The following is a 19,810-nucleotide window of genomic DNA, read 5'->3' on the forward strand; positions in this document are numbered from 1 at the left end:
TGCGAGATAGTGAATAATCTTTCCCAGCTCCACCAGGGCTAGCTTGAAGATAGAGCACCCTCCCTCCATAACTGTCATCTTTCAGCCTGTGAGGGAGTGAATAGGCTAGCCCAGCTCCACCAGGACTAGCCTGAAGATAGAGCACCCTCCCTTCATAACTGTCATCCTTCAGCCTGTGAGGGAGAAAATAGGCTGGCCCAGCTCCACCAGGGCTAGCCTGAATATAGATCGCCCTCCCTCCATAACTGTCATCCTTCAGCCTGTGAAGGAGAGAATAGGCTACCCCCCCCCAGCTCCATCATGGCTAGCCTGAAGTTAGAGCGACTTCCCTCCATAACTGTCATCCTTCAGCCTGTAAGGGGGAGGATATGCTACACACACACCCCAGCTCCATCATGGTTGGCCTGAAGTTAGAGTGCCTTCCCTCCATAACCGTCATCCTTCAGCCTGTGAGGGAGAGAATAGCCTATCCCAACTACATCAGGGCTAGCCTGAAGACAGAGCGGCCTCCCTCCATAACTGTCATCCTTCAGTCTGTGAGGGAGTGAATAGGCTGATCCATCTCGAGCAGGGCTAGCCTGAAGATAGAGCCTCCTCCCTCCATAACCGTCATCCTTCGGCCTGCGAGGGAGTGAATAATCTGGCCCAGCTCCACCAGGGCTAGCTTGAAGATAGAGCACCCTTCCTCCATAACTGTCATCCTACAGCCTGTGAGGCAGAGAATAGGCTACCCCCAACTCCATCAGGGCTAGCTTGAAAATAGACTGCCCTCCCTCCATAACTGTCATCCTTCAGTCTGTGAGGGAGTGAATAGGCTGATCCAGCTCGAGCAGGGCTAGCCTGAAGATAGAGCCTCCTCCCTCCATAACCGTCATCCTTCAGTCTGTGAGGGAGTGAATATGCTGATCCAGTTCGAGCAGGAGTAGCCTGAAGATAGAGCCTCCTCCCTCTATAACCGTCATCCTTCAGCCTGCGAGGGAGTGAATAATCTGGCCCAGCTCCACCAGGGCTAGCTTGAAGATAGAGCACCCTCCCTCCATAACTGTCATCCTTCAGCCTGTGAAGGAGAGAATAGGCTACCCCCCAGCTCCATCAGGGCTAGCTTGAACATAGAGCGCCCTCCCTCCATTACTGTCATCCTTCAGCGTGTGAGGGAGAGAATAGGCTAACACCCCCCCGCTCCATCATGGCTAGTCTGAAGATAGAGCACCCTCCCTCCATAACTGTCATCCTTCAGCCTGTGAGGGAGAGAATAGTCTATCCCCAGCTCCATCAGGGCTAGCCTGAAGATAGAGGAGCCTCCCTCCATAACTGTCATCCCTCAGTCTGACAGGGAGTGAATAGGCTGATCCAGCTCGAGCAGGGCTAGCCTGAAGATAGAACCTCCTCAGTCCATAACCGTCATCCTTCGTCCTGCGAGGGAGTGAATAATCTGTCCCAGCTCCACTAGGGCTAGCTTGAAGATAGAGCACCCTTCCTCCATAACTCTCATCCTTCAGCCTGTGAGGGGAGAATAGGCTACCCCCCCCCAGCTCCATCAGGGCTACCTTGAAAATAGAGCGCCCTCCCTCCATAACTGTCATCCTTCAGTCTGCGAGGGAGTGAATAGGCTGATCCAGCTCGAGCATGGCTAGCCTGAAGATCGAGCCTCCTCGCTCCATAACCGTCATCCTTCAGTCTGTGAGGGAGTGAATATGCTGATCCAGTTCAAGCAGGGCTAGCCTGAAGATAGAGCCTCGTCCCTCCATAACTGTCATCCTTCAGCCTGCAAGGGAGTGAATAATCTGGCCCAGCTCCACTAGGGCTATCTTAAAGATAGAGCACCCTCCCTCCATAACTGTCATCCTTCAGCCTGTGAGGGAGAGAATAGGCTACCCCCCCCAGCTCCATCATGGCTAGCCTGAATTTAGAGCGCCTTCCCTCCATAACTGTCATCTTTCAGCTGTGAGGGAGGGAATAGGCTATTCCAACTGTATCAGGGGCTAGCCTGAAGATAGAGCAGCCTCCCTCCATAACTGTCATCCTTCAGTCTCTGAGGGAGTGAATAGGCTGATCCAGCTCGAGCAGGCCTAGCCTGAAGATGGAGCCTCCTCCCTCCATAACCGTCATCCTTCAGTCTGTGAGGGAGTGAATATGCTGATCCAGTTCGAGCAGGGCTAGCCTGAAAATAGAGAGCCTCCTCCCTCCATAACCGTCATCCTTCGGCCTGCAAGGGAGTGAATAATCTGGCTCAGCTCCACTAGGGCTATCTTGAAGATAGAGCACCCTCCCTCCATAACTGTCATCCTTCAGCCTGTGAGGGAGAGAATAGGCTACCCCCCCCAGCTCCATCATGGCTAGCCTGAGGTTAGAGCGCCTTCCCTCCATAACTGTCATCCTTCAGCCTTTGAGAGAGAGAATAGGCTATCCCAACTCCATCAGGGCTAGCCTGAAGATAGAGCGCCCTCCCTCCATAACTGTCATCCTTCAGCGTGTGAGGGAGGGAATAGGCTATCCCAAATCCATCAGGGCTGGCCTGAAGATAGAGCGGCCCTCCCTCCATAACTGTCATCCTTCAGTGTGTGAGGGAGTGAATAGGCTGATCCAGCTCGAGCAGGGCTAGCCTGAAGATAGAGCCACCTCCCTCCATAACCATCATCCTTCGGCGTGTGAGGGAGAGAATAATCTTGCGCAGCTCGACCAGGGCTAGCTTGAAGATAGAGCACCCTCCCTCTATAACTGTCATCCTTCAGCCTGTGAGGGAGAGAATAGGCTATCCCAGCTCCATCAGGGCAAGCTTGAAAATAGAGCACCGTCCCTCCATAACTGTCATCCTTCAGTCTGTGAGGGAGTGAATAGGCTGATCCAGTTCGAGCAGGGCTAGCCTGAAGATAGAGCCTCCTCCCTCCATAACCGTCATCCTTTGGCCTGCGAGGGAGTGAATAATCTGGCCCAGCTCCACCAGGGCTACCTTGAAGATAGAGCACCCGCCCTCCATGACTGTCATCCTTCAGCCTGTGAGGGAGAGAATAGGCTACCCCCAGCTCCATCAGGGCTAGCTTGAAAATAGAGCGCCCTCCCTCCATAACTGTCATCCTTCAGCCTGTGAGGGAGAGAATAGGCTACCCCCCCAGCTCCATCATGGCTAGCCTGTAGTTAGAGCGCCTTCCCTCCATAACTGTCATCCTTCAGCTGTGAGGGAGAGAATAGGCTACACCCCCCCAGCTCCATCATGGCTAGCCTGAAGTTAGAGTGCCTTCCCTCCATAACCGTCATCCTTCAGCCTGTGAGGGAGAGAATAGGCTATCCCAACTCCATCAGGGCTAGCCTGAAGATAGACCGGCCTCCCTCCATAACTGTCATCCTTCAGTCTGTGAGGGAGTGAATAGGTTGATCCAGTTCGAGCAGGCTAGCCTGAAGATAGAGCCTCCTCCCTCCATAACCGTCATCCTTCGGCCTGCTAGGGAGTGAATAATCTGGCCCACCTCCACTAGGGCTAGCTTGAAGATAGAGCACCTCCCTCCATAACTGTCATCCTTCAGCCTATGTGGGAGAGAATAGGCTACCCCCCCCCCCATTTCCATCATGGCTAGCCTGAAGTTAGAGTGCCTTCCCTCCATAATTGTCATCCTTCAACCTGTGAGGGAGAGAATAGGCTATCCCAACTCCATCAGGGCTAGCCTGAAGATAGAGCGGCCTCCCTCCATAACTGTCATCCTTCAGTCTGTGAGGGAGTGAATAGGCTGATCCAGTTCGAGCAGGGCTAGCCTGAAGATAGAGCCTCCTCCCTCCATAACCGTCATCCTTCGGCCTGCGAGATAGTGAATAATCTTGCCAGCTCCACCAGGGCTAGCTTGAAGATAGAGCACCCTCCCTCCATAACTGTCATCTTTCAGCCTGTGAGGGAGTGAATAGGCTAGCCCAGCTCCACCAGGACTAGCCTGAAGATAGAGCACCCTCCCTTCATAACTGTCATCCTTCAGCCTGTGAGGGAGAAAATAGGCTGGCCCAGCTCCACCAGGGCTAGCCTGAAGATAGATCGCCCTCCCTCCTTAACTGTCATCTTTCAGCCTGTGAGGGAGTGAATAGGCTAGCCCAGCTCCACCTGGGCTAGCCTGAACATAGAGTGCCCTCCCTCCATAACTGTCATCCTTCAGCCTGTGAAGGAGAGAATAGGCTACCCCCCCAGCACCATCATGGCTAGCCTGAAGTTAGAGCGCCTTCCCTCCATAACTGTCATCCTTCAGCCTGTAAGGGAGAGGATATGCTACACACACCCCCAGCTCCATCATGGTTGGCCTGAAGTTAGAGTGCCTTCCCTCCATAACCGTCATCCTTCAGCCTGTGAGGGAGAGAATAGGCTTTCCCAACTACATCAGGGCTAGCCTGAAGACAGAGCGGCCTCCCTCCATAACTGTCATCCTTCAGTCTGTGAGGGAGTGAATAGGCTGATCCAGTTCGAGCAGGGCTAGCCTGAAGATAGAGCCTCCTCCCTCAATAACCGTCATCCTTCGGCCTGCAAGGGAGTGAATAATCTGGCCCACCTCCACTAGGGCTAGCTTGAAGATAGAGCACCCTCCCTCCGTAACTGTCATCCTTCAGCCTATGTGGGAGAGAATAGACTACCCCCCCCAGCTCCATCATGGCTAGCCTGAAGTTAGAGTGCCTTCCCTCCATAATTGTCATCCTTCAGCCTGTGAGGGAGAGAATAGGCTATCCCAACTCCATCAGGGCTAGCCTGAAGATAGAGCGGCCTCCCTCCATAACTGTCATCCTTCAGTCTGTGAGGGAGAGAATAGGCTACCCCCAGCTCCATCATGGGTAGCTTGAAAATAGAGCGCCCTCCCTCCATAACTGTCATACTTCAGACTGTGAGGGAGTGAATAGGCTGATCCAGCTCGAGCAGGGCTAGCCTGAAGATAGAGCCTCCTCCCTCCATAACCGTCATCATTCGGCCTGCGAGGGAGTGAATAATCTGTCCCAGCTCCACCAGGGCTAGCTTGAATATAGAGCACCCTGCCTCCATAACTGTCATCCTTCAGCCTGTGAGGGAGAGAATAGGCTACACCCCCCCCAGCTCCATCATGGCTAGCCTGAAGTTAGAGTGCCTTCCCTCCATAATTGTCATCCTTCAGCCTGTGAGGGAGAGAATAGGCTATCCCAACTCCATCAGGGCTAGCCTGAAGATAGAGCAGCCTCCCTCCATAACTGTCATCCTTCAGTCTGTGAGGGAGTGAATAGGCTGATCCAGTTCGTGCAGGGCTAGCCTGAAGATAGAGCCTCCTCCCTCCATAACCGTCATCCTTCGGCCTGCAAGGGAGTGAATAATCTGGCCCAGCTCCACTAGGGCTATCTTGAAGATAGAGCACCCTCCTTCCATAACTGTCATCCTTCAGCCTGTGAGGGAGAGAACAGGCTACCCCCCCCAGCTCCATCATGGCTAGCCTGAAGTTAGAGCGCCTTCCCTCCATAACTGTCATCCTTCAACCTGTGAGGAAGAGAATAGGCTATCCCAACTCCATCAGGGCTAGCCTGAAGATAGAGCGCCCTCCCTCCATAACTGTCATCCTTCAGCGTGTGAGGGAGGGAATAGGCTATACCAAATCCATCAGGGCTGGCCTGAAGATAGAGCGGCCTCCCTCCATAACTGTCATCCTTCAGTGTGTGAGGGAGTGAATAGGCTGATCCAGCTCGAGCAGGGCTAGCCTGAAGATAGAGCCTCTCCTCCTCCATAACCATCATCCTTCGGCCTGCGAGGGAGAGAATAATCTTGCGCAGCTCGACCAGGGCTAGCTTGAAGATAGAGCACCCTCCCTCTATAACTGTCATCCTTCAGCCTGTGAGGGAGAGAATAGGCTACCCCCAGCTCCATCAGGGCTAGCATGAAAATAGAGCGCCCTCCCTCCATAACTGTCATCCTTCAGTCTGTGAGGGAGTGAATAGGCTGATCCAGTTCGAGCAGGGCTAGCCTGAAGATAGAGCCTCCTCCCTCCATAACCGTCATCCTTCGCCTGCGAGGGACTGAATAATCTGTCCCAGCTCCACCAGGGCTAGCTTGAATATAGAGCACCCTGCCTCCATAACTGTCATCCTTCAGCCTGTGAGGGAGAGAATAGGCTACACCCCCCCCCAGCTCCATCATGGCTAGCCTGAAGTTAGAGTGCCTTCCCTCCATAATTGTCATCCTTCAGCCTGTGAGGGAGAGAATAGGCTATCCCAACTCCATCAGGGCTAGCCTGAAGATAGAGCAGCCTCCCTCCATAACTGTCATCCTTCAGTCTGTGAGGGAGTGAATAGGCTGATCCAGTTCGTGCAGGGCTAGCCTGAAGATAGAGCCTCCTCCCTCCATAACCGTCATCCTTCGGCCTGCAAGGGAGTGAATAATCTGGCCCAGCTCCACTAGGGCTATCTTGAAGATAGAGCACCCTCCTTCCATAACTGTCATCCTTCAGCCTGTGAGGGAGAGAACAGGCTACCCCCCAGCTCCATCATGGCTAGCCTGAAGTTAGAGCGCCTTCCCTCCATAACTGTCATCCTTCAACCTGTGAGGAAGAGAATAGGCTATCCCAACTCCATCAGGGCTAGCCTGAAGATAGAGCGCCCTCCCTCCATAACTGTCATCCTTCAGCGTGTGAGGGAGGGAATAGGCTATCCCAAATCCATCAGGGCTGGCCTGAAGATAGAGCGGCCTCCCTCCATAACTGTCATCCTTCAGTGTGTGAGGGAGTGAATAGGCTGATCCAGCTCGAGCAGGGCTAGCCTGAAGATAGAGCCTCCTCCCTCCATAACCATCATCCTTCGGCCTGCGAGGGAGAGAATAATCTTGCGCAGCTCGACCAGGGCTAGCTTGAAGATAGAGCACCCTCCCTCTATAACTGTCATCCTTCAGCCTGTGAGGGAGAGAATAGGCTACCCCCCCCAGCTCCATCAGGGCTAGCATGAAAATAGAGCGCCCTCCCTCCATAACTGTCATCCTTCAGTCTGTGAGGGAGTGAATAGGCTGATCCATTTCGAGCAGGGCTAGCCTGAAGATAGAGCCTCCTCCCTCCATAACCGTCATCCTTTGGCCTGCGAGGGAGTGAATAATCTGGCCCAGGTCCACCAGGGCTACCTTGAAGATAGAGCACCCTCCCTCCATAACTGTCATCTTTCAGCCTGTGAGGGAGTGAATAGGCTAGCCCAGCTCCACCAGGACTAGCCTGAAGATAGAGCACCCTCCCTTCATAACTGTCATCCTTCAGCCTGTGAGGGAGAAAATAGGCTGGCCCAGCTCCACCAGGGCTAGCCTGAAGATAGATCGCCCTCCCTCCTTAACTGTCATCTTTCAGCCTCTGAGGGAGTGAATAGGCTAGCCCAGCTCCACCAGGGCTAGCCTGAACATAGAGCGCCCTCCCTCCATAACTGTCATCCTTCAGCCTGTGAAGGAGAGAATAGGCTACCCCCCCAGCTCCATCATGGCTAGCCTGAAGTTAGAGTGCCTTCCCTCCATAACCGTCATCCTTCAGCCTGTGAGGGAGAGAATAGGCTATCCCAACTACATCAGGGCTAGCCTGAAGATAGAGCGCCCTCCCTCCATTACTGTCATCCTTCAGTCTGTGAGGGTGTGAATAGGCTGATCCAGCTCGAGCAGGGCTAGCCTGAAGTTAGAGCCTCCTCCCTCCATAACCGTCATCCTTCGGCCTGCGAGGGAGTGAATAATCTGGCCCAGCTCCACCAGGGCTAGCTTGAAGATAGAGCACCCTCCCTCCATAACTGTCATCCTTCAGCCTGTGAGGGAGAGAATAGGCTACCCCCAGCTCCATCAGGGCTAGCTTGAAAATAGAGCGCCCTCCCTCCATAGCTGTCATACTTCAGCGTGTGAGGGAGAGAATAGGCTAAACCCCCCCCCAGCTCCATCATGGCTAGCGTGAAGATAGAGCACCCTCCCTCCATAACTGTCATCCTTCAACCTGTGAGGGAGAGAATAGGCTATCCCCAGCTCCATCAGGGCTACCCTGAAGATAGAGCGGCCTCCCTCCATAACTGTCATCCTTCAGTCTGAGAGGGAGTGAATAGGCTGATCCAGCTCGACCAGGGCTAGCTTTAAGATAGAGCACCCTTCCTCCATAACTGTCATCCTTCAGCCTGTGAGGGAGTGAATAGGCTAGCCCCAGCTCCATCAGGGCTAGCTTGAAAATAGAGCGTCCTCCCTCCATAACTGTCATCCTTCAGTCTGTGAGGGAGTGAATAGGCTGATCCAGCTCGAGCAGGGCTAGCCTGAACATAGAGCCTCCTCTCTCCATAACCGTCATCCTTCAGTCTGTGAGGGAGTGAATATGCTGATCCAGTTCGAGCAGGGCTAGCCTGAAGATAGAGCCTCCTCCCTCCATAACTGTCATCCTTCGGTCTGCAAGGGAGTGAATAATCTGGCCCAGCTCCACTAGGGCTATCTTGAAGATAGAGCACCCTCCCTCCATAACTGTCATCCTTCAGCCTGTGAGGGAGAGAATAGGCTACCCCCCCCAGCTCCATCATGGCTAGCCTGAAGTTAGAGCGCCTTCCCTCCATAACTGTCATCCTTCAGCCTGTGAGGGAGAGAATAGTCTATCCCAACTCTATCAGGGCTAGCCTGAAGATAGAGCAGCCTCCCTCCATAACTGTCATCCTTCAGTGTGTGAGGGAGTGAATAGGCTGATCCAGCTCGAGCAGGGCTAGCCTGAAGATAGAGCCTCCTCCCTCCATAACCATCATCCTTCGGCCTGCGAGGGAGAGAATAATCTTGCGCAGCTCGACCAGGGCTAGCTTGAAGATAGAGCACCCTCCCTCTATAACTGTCATCCTTCAGCCTGTGAGGGAGAGAATAGGCTACCCCCAGCTCCATCAGGGCTAGCATGAAAATAGAGCGCCCTCCCTCCATAACTGTCATCCTTCAGTCTGTGAGGGAGTGAATAGGCTGATCCAGTTCGAGCAGGGCTAGCCTGAAGATAGAGCCTCCTCCCTCCATAACCGTCATCCTTCGCCTGCGAGGGACTGAATAATCTGTCCCAGCTCCACCAGGGCTAGCTTGAATATAGAGCACCCTGCCTCCATAACTGTCATCCTTCAGCCTGTGAGGGAGAGAATAGGCTACACCCCCCCCCCAGCTCCATCATGGCTAGCCTGAAGTTAGAGTGCCTTCCCTCCATAATTGTCATCCTTCAGCCTGTGAGGGAGAGAATAGGCTATCCCAACTCCATCAGGGCTAGCCTGAAGATAGAGCAGCCTCCCTCCATAACTGTCATCCTTCAGTCTGTGAGGGAGTGAATAGGCTGATCCAGTTCGTGCAGGGCTAGCCTGAAGATAGAGCCTCCTCCCTCCATAACCGTCATCCTTCGGCCTGCAAGGGAGTGAATAATCTGGCCCAGCTCCACTAGGGCTATCTTGAAGATAGAGCACCCTCCTTCCATAACTGTCATCCTTCAGCCTGTGAGGGAGAGAACAGGCTACCCCCCAGCTCCATCATGGCTAGCCTGAAGTTAGAGCGCCTTCCCTCCATAACTGTCATCCTTCAACCTGTGAGGAAGAGAATAGGCTATCCCAACTCCATCAGGGCTAGCCTGAAGATAGAGCGCCCTCCCTCCATAACTGTCATCCTTCAGCGTGTGAGGGAGGGAATAGGCTATCCCAAATCCATCAGGGCTGGCCTGAAGATAGAGCGGCCTCCCTCCATAACTGTCATCCTTCAGTGTGTGAGGGAGTGAATAGGCTGATCCAGCTCGAGCAGGGCTAGCCTGAAGATAGAGCCTCCTCCCTCCATAACCATCATCCTTCGGCCTGCGAGGGAGAGAATAATCTTGCGCAGCTCGACCAGGGCTAGCTTGAAGATAGAGCACCCTCCCTCTATAACTGTCATCCTTCAGCCTGTGAGGGAGAGAATAGGCTACCCCCCCCAGCTCCATCAGGGCTAGCATGAAAATAGAGCGCCCTCCCTCCATAACTGTCATCCTTCAGTCTGTGAGGGAGTGAATAGGCTGATCCATTTCGAGCAGGGCTAGCCTGAAGATAGAGCCTCCTCCCTCCATAACCGTCATCCTTTGGCCTGCGAGGGAGTGAATAATCTGGCCCAGGTCCACCAGGGCTACCTTGAAGATAGAGCACCCTCCCTCCATAACTGTCATCTTTCAGCCTGTGAGGGAGTGAATAGGCTAGCCCAGCTCCACCAGGACTAGCCTGAAGATAGAGCACCCTCCCTTCATAACTGTCATCCTTCAGCCTGTGAGGGAGAAAATAGGCTGGCCCAGCTCCACCAGGGCTAGCCTGAAGATAGATCGCCCTCCCTCCTTAACTGTCATCTTTCAGCCTCTGAGGGAGTGAATAGGCTAGCCCAGCTCCACCAGGGCTAGCCTGAACATAGAGCGCCCTCCCTCCATAACTGTCATCCTTCAGCCTGTGAAGGAGAGAATAGGCTACCCCCCCCCAGCTCCATCATGGCTAGCCTGAAGTTAGAGTGCCTTCCCTCCATAACCGTCATCCTTCAGCCTGTGAGGGAGAGAATAGGCTATCCCAACTACATCAGGGCTAGCCTGAAGATAGAGCGCCCTCCCTCCATTACTGTCATCCTTCAGTCTGTGAGGGTGTGAATAGGCTGATCCAGCTCGAGCAGGGCTAGCCTGAAGTTAGAGCCTCCTCCCTCCATAACCGTCATCCTTCGGCCTGCGAGGGAGTGAATAATCTGGCCCAGCTCCACCAGGGCTAGCTTGAAGATAGAGCACCCTCCCTCCATAACTGTCATCCTTCAGCCTGTGAGGGAGAGAATAGGCTACCCCCAGCTCCATCAGGGCTAGCTTGAAAATAGAGCGCCCTCCCTCCATAGCTGTCATACTTCAGCGTGTGAGGGAGAGAATAGGCTAAACCCCCCCCCAGCTCCATCATGGCTAGCGTGAAGATAGAGCACCCTCCCTCCATAACTGTCATCCTTCAACCTGTGAGGGAGAGAATAGGCTATCCCCAGCTCCATCAGGGCTACCCTGAAGATAGAGCGGCCTCCCTCCATAACTGTCATCCTTCAGTCTGAGAGGGAGTGAATAGGCTGATCCAGCTCGACCAGGGCTAGCTTTAAGATAGAGCACCCTTCCTCCATAACTGTCATCCTTCAGCCTGTGAGGGAGTGAATAGGCTAGCCCCAGCTCCATCAGGGCTAGCTTGAAAATAGAGCGTCCTCCCTCCATAACTGTCATCCTTCAGTCTGTGAGGGAGTGAATAGGCTGATCCAGCTCGAGCAGGGCTAGCCTGAACATAGAGCCTCCTCTCTCCATAACCGTCATCCTTCAGTCTGTGAGGGAGTGAATATGCTGATCCAGTTCGAGCAGGGCTAGCCTGAAGATAGAGCCTCCTCCCTCCATAACTGTCATCCTTCGGTCTGCAAGGGAGTGAATAATCTGGCCCAGCTCCACTAGGGCTATCTTGAAGATAGAGCACCCTCCCTCCATAACTGTCATCCTTCAGCCTGTGAGGGAGAGAATAGGCTACCCCCCCCCAGCTCCATCATGGCTAGCCTGAAGTTAGAGCGCCTTCCCTCCATAACTGTCATCCTTCAGCCTGTGAGGGAGAGAATAGTCTATCCCAACTCTATCAGGGCTAGCCTGAAGATAGAGCAGCCTCCCTCCATAACTGTCATCCTTCAGTCTGTGAGGGAGTGAATAGGCTGATCCAGCTCGAGCAGGGCTAGCCTGAACATAGAGCCTCCTCCCGCCATAACCGTCATCCTTCGGCCTGCGAGGGAGTGAATAATCTGGCCCAGCTCCACCAGGGCTAGCTTTAAGATAGAGCACCCTCCCTCCATAACTGTCATCCTTCAGCCTGTGAGGGAGAGAATAGGCTACCCCCCCCAGCTCCATCAGGGCTAGCTTGAAAATAGAGCGCCCTCCCTCCATAACTGTCATCCTTCAGCGTGTGAGGGAGAGAATAGGCTAAAAAAAACCCAGCTCCATCATGGCTAGCCTGAAGATAGAGCACCCTCCCTCCATAACTGTCATTCTTCAGCCTGTGAGGGAGAGAATAGGCTTTCCCCAGCTCCATCAGGGCTAGCCTGAAGATAGAGCGGCCTCCCTCCATAACTGTCATCCTTCAGTCTGTGAGGGAGTGAATAGGCTGATCCAGCTCGAGCAGGGCTACCCTGAAGATAGAGCCTCCTCCCTCCATAACCGTCATCCTTCGGCCTGCGAGGGAATGAATAATCTGGCCCAGCTCCACCAGGGCTACCTTGAAGATAGAGCACCCTCCCTCCATAACTGTCATCTTTCAGCCTGTGAGGGAGTGAATAGGCTAGCCCAGCTCCACCAGGACTAGCCTGAAGATAGAGCACCCTCCCTTCATAACTGTCATCCTTCAGCCTGTGAGGGAGAAAATAGGCTGGCCCAGCTCCACCAGGGCTAGCCTGAAGATAGATCGCCCTCCCTCCTTAACTGTCATCTTTCAGCCTCTGAGGGAGTGAATAGGCTAGCCCAGCTCCACCAGGGCTAGCCTGAACATAGAGCGCCCTCCCTCCATAACTGTCATCCTTCAGCCTGTGAAGGAGAGAATAGGCTACCCCCCCCAGCTCCATCATGGCTAGCCTGAAGTTAGAGTGCCTTCCCTCCATAACCGTCATCCTTCAGCCTGTGAGGGAGAGAATAGGCTATCCCAACTACATCAGGGCTAGCCTGAAGATAGAGCGCCCTCCCTCCATTACTGTCATCCTTCAGTCTGTGAGGGTGTGAATAGGCTGATCCAGCTCGAGCAGGGCTAGCCTGAAGTTAGAGCCTCCTCCCTCCATAACCGTCATCCTTCGGCCTGCGAGGGAGTGAATAATCTGGCCCAGCTCCACCAGGGCTAGCTTGAAGATAGAGCACCCTCCCTCCATAACTGTCATCCTTCAGCCTGTGAGGGAGAGAATAGGCTACCCCCAGCTCCATCAGGGCTAGCTTGAAAATAGAGCGCCCTCCCTCCATAGCTGTCATACTTCAGCGTGTGAGGGAGAGAATAGGCTAAACCCCCCCCCCCAGCTCCATCATGGCTAGCGTGAAGATAGAGCACCCTCCCTCCATAACTGTCATCCTTCAACCTGTGAGGGAGAGAATAGGCTATCCCCAGCTCCATCAGGGCTACCCTGAAGATAGAGCGGCCTCCCTCCATAACTGTCATCCTTCAGTCTGAGAGGGAGTGAATAGGCTGATCCAGCTCGACCAGGGCTAGCTTTAAGATAGAGCACCCTTCCTCCATAACTGTCATCCTTCAGCCTGTGAGGGAGTGAATAGGCTAGCCCCAGCTCCATCAGGGCTAGCTTGAAAATAGAGCGTCCTCCCTCCATAACTGTCATCCTTCAGTCTGTGAGGGAGTGAATAGGCTGATCCAGCTCGAGCAGGGCTAGCCTGAACATAGAGCCTCCTCTCTCCATAACCGTCATCCTTCAGTCTGTGAGGGAGTGAATATGCTGATCCAGTTCGAGCAGGGCTAGCCTGAAGATAGAGCCTCCTCCCTCCATAACTGTCATCCTTCGGTCTGCAAGGGAGTGAATAATCTGGCCCAGCTCCACTAGGGCTATCTTGAAGATAGAGCACCCTCCCTCCATAACTGTCATCCTTCAGCCTGTGAGGGAGAGAATAGGCTACCCCCCCCAGCTCCATCATGGCTAGCCTGAAGTTAGAGCGCCTTCCCTCCATAACTGTCATCCTTCAGCCTGTGAGGGAGAGAATAGTCTATCCCAACTCTATCAGGGCTAGCCTGAAGATAGAGCAGCCTCCCTCCATAACTGTCATCCTTCAGTCTGTGAGGGAGTGAATAGGCTGATCCAGCTCGAGCAGGGCTAGCCTGAACATAGAGCCTCCTCCCGCCATAACCGTCATCCTTCGGCCTGCGAGGGAGTGAATAATCTGGCCCAGCTCCACCAGGGCTAGCTTTAAGATAGAGCACCCTCCCTCCATAACTGTCATCCTTCAGCCTGTGAGGGAGAGAATAGGCTACCCCCCCCCAGCTCCATCAGGGCTAGCTTGAAAATAGAGCGCCCTCCCTCCATAACTGTCATCCTTCAGCGTGTGAGGGAGAGAATAGGCTAAAAAAAACCCAGCTCCATCATGGCTAGCCTGAAGATAGAGCACCCTCCCTCCATAACTGTCATTCTTCAGCCTGTGAGGGAGAGAATAGGCTTTCCCCAGCTCCATCAGGGCTAGCCTGAAGATAGAGCGGCCTCCCTCCATAACTGTCATCCTTCAGTCTGTGAGGGAGTGAATAGGCTGATCCAGCTCGAGCAGGGCTAGCCTGAAGATAGAGCCTCCTCCCTCCATAACCGTCATCCTTCAGTCTGTGAGGGAGTGAATATGCTGATCCAGTTCGAGCAGGAGTAGCCTGAAGATAGAGCCTCCTCCCTCCATAACCGTCATCCTTCAGCCTGCGAGGGAGTGAATAATCTGGCCCAGCTCCACCAGGGCTAGCTTGAAGATAGAGCACCCTCTCTCCATAACTGTCATCCTTCAGCCTGTGAGGGAGAGAATAGGCTACCCCTCAGCTCCATCAGGGCTAGCTTGAACATAGAGCGCCCTCCCTCCATTACTGTCATCCTTCAGCGTGTGAGGGAGAGAATAGGCTAACCCCCCCCAGATCCATCATGGCTAGCCTGAAGATAGAGCACCCTCCCTCCATAACTGTCATCCTTCAGCGTGTGAGGGAGAGAATAGGCTAAAAAAAACCCAGCTCCATCATGGCTAGCCTGAAGATAGAGCACCCTCCCTCCATAACTGTCATTCTTCAGCCTGTGAGGGAGAGAATAGGCTATCCCCAGCTCCATCAGGGCTAGCCTGAAGATAGAGCGGCCTCCCTCCATTACCGTCATCCTTCAGTGTGTGAGGGAGTGAATAGGCTGATCCAGCTCGAGCAGGGCTAGCCTGAAGATAGAGCCTCCTCCCTCCATAACCGTCATCCTTCGGCCTGCGAGGGAGTGAATAATCTGGCCCAGCTCCACCAGGGCTAGCTTGAAGATAGAGCACCCTTCCTCCATAACTGTCATCCTACAGCCTGTGAGGCAGAGAATAGGCTACCCCCAACTCCATCAGGGCTAGCTTGAAAATAGACCGCCCTCCCTCCATAACTGTCATCCTTCAGTCTGTGAGGGAGTGAATAGGCTGATCCAGCTCGAGCAGGGCTAGCCTGAAGATAGAGCCTCCTCCCTCCATAACCGTCATCCTTCAGTCTGTGAGGGAGTGAATATGCTGATCCAGTTCGAGCAGGAGTAGCCTGAAGATAGAGCCTCCTCCCTCTATAACCGTCATCCTTCAGCCTGCGAGGGAGTGAATAATCTGGCCCAGCTCCACCAGGGCTAGCTTGAAGATAGAGCACCCTCCCTCCATAACTGTCATCCTTCAGCCTGTGAAGGAGAGAATAGGCTACCCCCCAGCTCCATCAGGGCTAGCTTGAACATAGAGCGCCCTCCCTCCATTACTGTCATCCTTCAGCGTGTGAGGGAGAGAATAGGCTAACCCCCCCAGCTCCATCATGGCTAGTCTGAAGATAGAGCACCTTCCCTCCATAACTGTCATCCTTCAGCCTGTGAGGGAGAGAATAGGCTATCCCCAGCTCCATCAGGGCTAGCCTGAAGATAGAGGAGCCTCCCTCCATAACTGTCATCCTTCAGTCTGACAGGGAGTGAATAGGCTGATCCAGCACGAGCAGGGCTAGCCTGAAGATAGAGCCTCCTCCCTCCATAACCGTCATCCTTCAGCCAGCGAGGGAGTGAATAATCTGTCCCAGCTCCACCAGGGCTAGCTTGAAGATAGAGCACCCTTCCTCCATAACTGTCATCCTTCAGCCTGTGAGGGGAGAATAGGCTACCCCCCCATCTCCATCAGGGCTAGCTTGAAAATAGAGCGCCCTCCCTCCATAACTGTCATCCTTCAGTCTGTGAGGGAGTGAATAGGCTGATCCAGCTCGAGCATGGCTAGCCTGAACATCGAGCCTCCTCGCTCCATAACTGTCATCCTTCAGTCTGTGAGGGAGTGAATAGGCTGATCCAGTTCAAGCAGGGCTAGCCTGAAGATAGAGCCTCCTCCCTCCATAACTGTCATCCTTCAGCCTGCAAGGGAGTGAATAATCTGGCCCAGCTCCACTAGGGCTATCTTAAAGATAGAGCACCCTCCCTCCATAACTGTCATCCTTCAGCCTGTGAGGGAGAGAATAGGCTACCCCCCCCAGCTCCATCATGGCTAGCCTGAAGTTAGAGCGCCTTCCCTCCATAACTGTCATCTTTCAGCCTGTGAGGGAGGGAATAGGCTATTCCAACTCTATCAGGGCTAGCCTGAAAATAGAGCAGCCTCCCTCCATAACTGTCATCCTTCAGTCTCTGAGGGAGTGAATAGGCTGATCCAGCTCGAGCAGGGCTAGCCTGAAGATGGAGCCTCCTCCCTCCATTACCGTCATCCTTCAGTCTGTGAGGGAGTGAATATGCTGATCCAGTTCGAGCAGGGCTAGCCTGAAAATAGAGCCTCCTCCCTCCATAACCGTCATCCTTCGGCCTGCAAGGGAGTGAATAATCTGGCTCAGCTCCACTAGGGCTATCTTGAAGATAGAGCACCCTCCCTCCATAACTGTCATCCTTCAGCCTGTGAGGGAGAGAATAGGCTACCCCCCCCAGCTCCATCATGGCTAGCCTGAGGTTAGAGCGCCTTCCCTCCATAACTGTCATCCTTCAGCCTTTGAGAGAGAGAATAGGCTATCCCAACTCCATCAGGGCTAGCCTGTAGATAGAGCACCCTCCCTCCATAACTGTCATCCTTCAGCGTGTGAGGGAGGGAATAGGCTATCCCAAATCCATCAGGGCTGGCCTGAAGATAGAGCGGCCTCCCTCCATAACTGTCATCCTTCAGTGTGTGAGGGAGTGAATAGGCTGATCCAGCTCGAGCAGGGCTAGCCTGAAGATAGAGCCACCTCCCTCCATAACCATCATCCTTCGGCCTGTGAGGGAGAGAATAATCTTGTGCAGCTCGACCAGGGCTAGCTTGAAGATAGAGCACCCTCCCTCTATAACTGTCATCCTTCAGCCTGTGAGGGAGAGAATAGGCTATCCCCAGCTCCATCAGGGCTAGCTTGAAAATAGAGCGCCCTCCCTCCATAACTGTCATCCTTCAGTCTGTGAGGGAGTGAATAGGCTGATCCAGTTCGAGCAGGGCTAGCCTGAAGATAGAGCCTCCTCCCTCCATAACCATGATCCTTTGGCCTGTGAGGGAGTGAATAATCTGGCCCAGCTCCACCAGGGCTACCTTGAAGATAGAGCACCCGCCCTCCATGACTGTCATCCTTCAGCCTGTCAGGGAGAGAATAGGCTACCCCCAGCTCCATCAGGGCTAGCTTGAAAATAGAGCGCCCTCCCTCCATAACTGTCATCCTTCAGCCTGTGAGGGAGAGAATAGGCTACCCCCCCAGCTCCATCATGGCTAGCCTGTAGTTAGAGTGCCTTCCCTCCATAACTGTCATCCTTCAGCCTGTGAGGGAGAGAATAGGCTACACCCCCCCAGCTCCATCATGGCTAGCCTGAAGTTAGAGTGCCTTCCCTCCATAACCGTCATCCTTCAGCCTGTGAGGGAGAGAATAGGCTATCCCAACACCATCAGGGCTAGCCTGAAGATAGACCGGCCTCCCTCCATAACTGTCATCCTTCAGTCTGTGAGGGAGTGAATAGGTTGATCCAGTTCGAGCAGGGCTAGCCTGAAGATAGAGCCTCCTCCCTCCATAACCGTCATCCTTCGGCCTGCTAGGGAGTGAATAATCTGGCCCACCTCCACTAGGGCTAGCTTGAAGATAGAGCACCCTCCCTCCATAACTGTCATCCTTCAGGCTATGTGGCAGAGAATAGGCTACCCCCCCAGCTCCATCATGGCTAGCCTGAAGTTAGAGTGCCTTCCCTCCATAATTGTCATCCTTCAACCTGTGAGGGAGAGAATAGGCTATCCCAACTCCATCAGGGCTAGCCTGAAGATAGAGCGGCCTCCCTCCATAACTGTCATCCTTCAGTCTGTGAGGGAGTGAATAGGCTGATCCAGTTTGAGCAGGGCTAGCCTGAAGATAGAGCCTCCTCCCTCCATAACCGTCATCCTTCGGCCTGCGAGATAGTGAATAATCTTGCCCAGCTCCACCAGGGCTAGCTTGAAGATAGAGCACCCTCCCTCCATAACTGTCATCTTTCAGCCTGTGAGGGAGTGAATAGGCTAGCCCAGCTCCACCAGGACTAGCCTGAAGATAGAGCACCCTCCCTTCATAACTGTCATCCTTCAGCCTGTGAGGGAGAAAATAGGCTGGCCCAGCTCCACCAGGGCTAGCCTGAATATAGATCGCCCTCCCTCCATAACTGTCATCCTTCAGCCTGTGAAGGAGAGAATAGGCTACTCCCCCCCAGCTCCATCATGGCTAGCCTGAAGTTAGAGCGACTTCCCTCCATAACTGTCATCCTTCAGCCTGTAAAGGGGAGGATATGCTACACACACACCCCAGCTCCATCATGGTTGGCCTGAAGTTAGAGTGCCTTCCCTCCATAACCGTCATCCTTCAGCCTGTGAGGGAGAGAATAGGCTATCCCAACTACATCAGGGCTAGCCTGAAGACAGAGCGGCCTCCCTCCATAACTGTCATCCTTCAGTCTGTGAGGGAGTGAATAGGCTGATCCATCTCGAGCAGGGCTAGCCTGAAGATAGAGCCTCCTCCCTCCATAACCGTCATCCTTCGGCCTGCGAGGGAGTGAATAATCTGGCCCAGCTCCACCAGGGCTAGCTTGAAGATAGAGCACCCTTCCTCCATAACTGTCATCCTACAGCCTGTGAGGCAGAGAATAGGCTACCCCCAACTCCATCAGGGCTAGCTTGAAAATAGACTGCCCTCCCTCCATAACTGTCATCCTTCAGTCTGTGAGGGAGTGAATAGGCTGATCCAGCTCGAGCAGGGCTAGCCTGAAGATAGAGCCTCCTCCCTCCATAACCGTCATCCTTCAGTCTGTGAGGGAGTGAATATGCTGATCCAGTTCGAGCAGGAGTAGCCTGAAGATAGAGCCTCCTCCCTCTATAACCGTCATCCTTCAGCCTGCGAGGGAGTGAATAATCTGGCCCAGCTCCACCAGGGCTAGCTTGAAGATAGAGCACCCTCCCTCCATAACTGTCATCCTTCAGCCTGTGAAGGAGAGAATAGGCTACCCCCCAGCTCCATCAGGGCTAGCTTGAACATAGAGCGCCCTCCCTCCATTACTGTCATCCTTCAGCGTGTGAGGGAGAGAATAGGCTAACACCCCCCCGCTCCATCATGGCTAGTCTGAAGATAGAGCACCCTCCCTCCATAACTGTCATCCTTCAGCCTGTGAGGGAGAGAATAGGCTATCCCCAGCTCCATCAGGGCTAGCCTGAAGATAGAGGAGCCTCCCTCCATAACTGTCATCCCTCAGTCTGACAGGGAGTGAATAGGCTGATCCAGCTCGAGCAGGGCTAGCCTGAAGATAGAGCCTCCTCAGTCCATAACCGTCATCCTTCGTCCTGCGAGGGAGTGAATAATCTGTCCCAGCTCCACTAGGGCTAGCTTGAAGATAGAGCACCCTTCCTCCATAACTCTCATCCTTCAGCCTGTGAGGGGAGAATAGGCTACCCCCCCCAGCTCCATCAGGGCTACCTTGAAAATAGAGCGCCCTCCCTCCATAACTGTCATCCTTCAGTCTGTGAGGGAGTGAATAGGCTGATCCAGCTCGAGCATGGCTAGCCTGAAGATCGAGCCTCCTCGCTCCATAACCGTCATCCTTCAGTCTGTGAGGGAGTGAATATGCTGATCCAGTTCAAGCAGGGCTAGCCTGAAGATAGAGCCTCGTCCCTCCATA

The sequence above is a fragment of the Sceloporus occidentalis genome, unplaced genomic scaffold, assembly GCF_023333645.1.
Source record: "Sceloporus occidentalis isolate IW3139 unplaced genomic scaffold, rSceOcc1.0.p SCAF_8, whole genome shotgun sequence".
Taxonomy (NCBI): Eukaryota; Metazoa; Chordata; class Lepidosauria; order Squamata; family Phrynosomatidae; genus Sceloporus; species Sceloporus occidentalis.